The sequence below is a fragment of the Carassius auratus genome, unplaced genomic scaffold (assembly GCF_003368295.1).
Source record: "Carassius auratus strain Wakin unplaced genomic scaffold, ASM336829v1 scaf_tig00214757, whole genome shotgun sequence".
Classification (NCBI taxonomy): domain Eukaryota; kingdom Metazoa; phylum Chordata; class Actinopteri; order Cypriniformes; family Cyprinidae; genus Carassius; species Carassius auratus.
Window position 1 is genome coordinate 19,162 of NW_020527793.1, and position 5,475 is coordinate 24,636.

Consider the following 5,475-nt stretch of genomic DNA (forward strand, 5'->3'; position numbering starts at 1 on the left):
ATGACGTAGTTACGTATTTGGATTTCACGTTGAAATTGTGACTACATTTATTTGGCCTAATAGAAAATTATCTGGTGGCAATGATATTTGTTTTGACCACAGTACTGTTTCTTCAAACTTAAAAAAAAAATGTGATGAAGTTAGTCTTTCTAGTGGACAGATCACATGATCACTTTTTAACCGAGCACCCACCTCAAACTAGGAACCAGTGCGCATGTCCGTACAAGCACTGGTTTAAAAGAGCAAAAAGTACCCGGTGTGCACTTATTTTTATAAAATAACACCACATCATAAAGTTTTTAAGAGAATTACAAATAAGAATATTCAAAACGTGCAGGTCTGCTGTAAACTAGAGCTCACAAGACTTTTGTTAGTTCATTCATTCATCTCATCTGCAGCGAGTCAGTCAGAGACAGTGCTGTGGGGGAAGGGCGCGCGCGCGATCAGAGAGTGCTGTGGGGGAAGGGCGGCTGATCACAGTATGAGCAGCAGAAGCAGATCTCAGCTAGGGCTAGGGCTAGGGCTATAGGGCTATAGTTGAAAATCAAAGTAAGAACTAATAAATCTGTAAACAAACATTTAAACGTGCCAGCTTAATTCATGATTCTTTTAAACACTTTTGTTCTTTTGTATGACTATAACTGCTCTCTCTCTCTCTCTCTCTCTCTCTATATATATATATATATAGAGAGAGAGAGAGAGAGAGAGCGATACATAGATATATAATTTCTTGAATCATTCTTAAGATTTTCAAACCAGTAAGTGCACTGGTTTGTAAAAAAAATGTACCCAACGTGTACTTAATTTTCTGAAATAACACCACATCATAAAGCTTTTAAGAGGATTACAAATATGAATATTCAAAATGTGCAGGTCTGCTGTAAACAAGAGCTCACAACTGTCTAAATGAGCAACCTAGATCTCTTGAACAGACATCTTATTTTCTATTACAGTTGTTTTCAGTCGCTAACAAGCATTTGTCCAAGCAGCTGTCATATTTTCAAAACTCTAAACACAATTAGCAAAGCATCTGTCTATTGTGGCCATACCATTCACTCATTTCATGTCGTTTTTACACAATATGGAGTCATTGAACACATTTCCACAATGCTTACATTTTCTGAACAGACAAGCTATACCTCCCAACAAAATTATGGATCGTTTTTGTAGTATTTACAAATGTTAACACACAACATCCCACAATAGCAAAAACAATGTTCCAAACCTTAGATACAGTATAAAAACCTCTGCTTCTGCAATGATATCAGTTCAAAAACAATTTATCTTAGCTGATTTATGTTGTGTAAATTGGGCCAACCACAGCTGATTCCAATCTGGCTTAGACTCAATCGCAGGGGTTATTTTTTTTTCTATTACATTGACACTTATACAATACAGTAAAAGGAGGACTTTGAAGAGTAATATTTTTGGAAACAGAAAAAGACAAACACTGTAATGTATGGACGAGGAAGAGTAAGAGCAAGGGGGCCAGGGAGAAGAGCAGGAGCAGTGAGATGGATATTTTGTTCACTGTAAGCAATACTCTCAAAGCTTTTCTGTTCTATCATACCGTGTTTCTACTGTACCTCCTGCAGTAAACAGTAAAGGAAAAAAATAGCTTTTTACTGGAATGCTTTTGAATGTAAACATTACTGTACATTTGGACATACAGTTCCTAACCAAGAAATTTAGTGTAAAACAGTGAATTGCATGTTTTGCATGCAAATACCTGTAAAACTGAGACTGAAAAGTCTATGCAGTTTTTGTAATGTCAACAATAGCCAGTATTTTGAAACCTGGTGTACTTTGATTGACTGCATGTACCTTTTGAGGTGAAAACAAGTTATTCTTTGACAGAATAATTTAATTTTGAGTCAGATTTCCAGTGTTTTGGTAAAGTTGGTGTGTTGACAGAAAGATGTGTTCTATTTTGAAATTAAGATTTAGTATAAATTTAACAAAATGTGTTTTCGAGAAGAAAATTATCCATTTGGCCAATTGTTGTGTTTTGTAGGTGTGAGTCTGTGTTAAGAGTTTAGAAAAAGTATCTAAAGTATGGGTAAGCGCTTGTAAGCGATTGAAAAAAAACTGTAATAGCATTTATTAATCAAAACAGTCAATTGAAGTCTGCAACCCACAGCAGGGCTGATATGCAAGCATCTCATCTGTAGTGAGTCAGTCAGAGACAGTGCTGTGGGGGAAGGGCGCGCGCGCGATCAGAGAGTGCTGTGGGGGAAGGGCGGCTGATCACAGTATGAGCAGCAGAAGCAGATCTCAGCTAGGGCTAGGGCTAGGGCTAGGGCTATAAAATCAAAGTAAGAACAAATAAATATGTTAACAAACATTTAAACGTGCCAGCTTAATTCATGATTCTTTTAAACACTTTTTGTTATTTTGTATGACAATAACTGCTCTCAAACATGATAGTCAAAATGCTTTGTCATTTTGTCAATATAACAGTGAACTATCATTCAAAAAGTGAAACTTGTATATTATATTCATTCATTACACACAGACTGATATATTTCAAATATGTTTCTTTTAATTTTGATGATTATAACTGACAACTACGTAAAATCCCAAATTCAGTATCTCAGAAAATTTGAATATTACTTAAGACCAATACAAAGAAAGGATTTTTAGAAATGCCGGCCAACTGAAAGGTATGAGCATGAAAAGTATGAGCATGTACAGCACTCAATACTTAGTTGTGTCTCTTTTGTCTGAATGACTGCAGCAATGCGGCGTGGCATGGAGTCGATCAGTCTGTGGCACTGCTCAGGTGTTATGAGAGACCAGGTTGCTCTGATAGTGGTCTTCAGCTCTTCTGCATTCCTGGGTCTAACATGTCACATCTTCCTCTTCACAATACCCCATAGAAGACAAGTTTGCTGGCCAATTAAGAACAGGGATACAATGGCCCTTAAATCAGGTACTGCTTTGGCAGTGTGTGCTGGTGCCACATCCTGTTGGAAAATGAAATCTGCATCTCCATAAAGTTGATCAGCAGCAGGAAGCATGAAGTGCTCTAAAACTTCCTGGTATACGGCTGCGTTGACCTTGGACCTCAGAAAACACAATGGACCAACACCAGCAGATGACATGGCCCCACAAACCATCACTGACTGTGGAAACTTTACACTGGACCTCAAGCAACGTGGATTGTGTGCCTCTCCATTCTTCCTCCAGACTCTGGGACCTTGGTTTCCAAAGGAAATGCAAAAGTTACTTTCATTAGAGAACATAACTTTGGACCACTCAGCAGCAGTCCAGTCCTTTTTGTCTTTAGCCCAGGTGAGACGCTTCTGAGTGTTCAAGAGTGGCTTGACACCAGGAATGCGACAGCTGAAACCCATGTCTTGCATATGTCTGTGCGTGGTGGTTCTTGAAGCACTGACTCCAGCTGCAGTCCACTCTTTGTGAATCTCCCCCACAGTTTTGAATGGGTTTTGTTTCACTATCCTCTCCAGGATGTGGTTATCCCTATAGAGCTGGTAAGTCCCGCCCCCTCCGTAAAACCCCACTGGACCTCAAAGTTGAAAAACTGTCAATGCAAATGGTATTTATTTCATTAATGGGAGAAAATAATTATTTTCTGGTCCCGTTTGAATTGTGACATGAATGTGAACATATGTTGTCTGTGAATTTTTTATATAATCTTTCGTGTGAAGAATGTTACAATTTAGCAGGTAGAAGTTTGATAGGGGTAGACTTTTTGTGACAGCACTTTGTGGACTACAACTCTTTGCTGCTTTCGACATGTTTGAAACGTCAACAACACTAGCACATGGCTCTAGCTCACGGATCCCGCTAAACATGGCTGTGTCTTTGGTGCACTTCACCACCTTCTTTCAGGGAGAGGACAAAATCTTTGAGGTTGGCGAAAACCACAGGTAAGTCAACTTTATGGGGTGACGTCACATAGGCGACATGTAGTCTTTCTCGTTATGTCTTTTCCACAACTGCTAGCCGATAAATCATACCATATACTGTCACTGTTCACATTCATGGCACAATTCAAACGGGACCAGAAAATAATTATTTTCTCCCATTCACTTGCATTGACGGTTTTTCAACTTTAAGGTCCAGCTGGGTTTTACGGAAGGGGCGGGACTTACCAGCTCTATTGCTTGTACACTTTTTTTCTACCACATCTTTTCCTTCCCTTCGCCTTTTTATTAATGTGCCGGGACACAGAGCTCTGTGAACAGCCAGCCTATTTAGCTATGACCTTTTGTGTCTTGCCCTCCTTGTGCAAGGTGTGGTCATCTTTTGGACAACTGTCAAGTCAGCAGTCTTCCCCAAGATTGTGTAGCCTACAGAACTACTGAGAGACGATTTAAATGTTTTGAGTTAATTAACTGATTAGAGTGTGGCACCAGGTGTCTTCAATATTGAACCTTTTCACAAAATTCTAATTTGGGATTTTCCTTAGTTGTCAGTTATTATCATCAAAAATTAAAAGAAATAAACATTTGAAATATATCAGTCTGTGTGTAATGAATGAATATAATATAGAAGTTTCACTTTTTGAATGGAATTAGTGAAATAAATCAACTTTTTGATGATATTCTAATCATATGACCAGCACCTGTATACTTTGTATAAGTGTTTTTTACATTATGCCTCTGGGATAGGCAACTTCGGTCCTGGAGGGCCATTGTCCTGCAGAGTTGAGCTCCATCCCTAATTAAACACACATGAACAAGGCAATCAATGTTTTCAGGATTACTAGATATATACAGGCAGGTGAGTTTTTATCTGGGCTGGAGCTAAACTCTGCAGGACAGTGGCCCTCCAGGACCGGAGTTGCCAATGTAAAATGCAAGTAGACTGCTGTAATATATAATGTAAATATGCTGTATTGCACGACTACAGTATAGTGAACACTGTGTGATTGCACACCTGTTCAAGGACTATGCATTAATTGTGGGGGGGAGAGAAACGGTAGAGCATATATTAATAGAATGTGAAGCATACAGAACAGAACGAATCATGCTGTTAGAACAAGTTAAAGAATTAGGTTACACACATTTATCAGTAGAGGGTTTACTTTCCTTTCTGCATCAAAATCATCAGCATGGCCAGCATGAGATACCTTAAAGAAACAGACTTATTTAATCGAATTTAAGAATAACCAAGAATATATATATATATATATATATATATCATTATTATTATTATTATATATTTTTTTTCAATACATATTAGTAGAAATCCGCATTGAAGCTCCACACCCCCAAACAGTTGGTGGCGGTAATGCACCAAATTGGTATGCCAACCGCCAATAAAAGAAGAAGAAGCACACCTGTTCAAATGTTTTAATGACTGAGGACACACACGGTTGTTCTCCCCAACATTCAGCTCACCTTTTGACCCGCTTCGGCCATAAGGTCATGATATTGAGAACATGATAGTGGCCCTTATTTCTTCAGAATCTTGTCCTCTTCTACCTCTTCCTCTGTTTTACCTCTG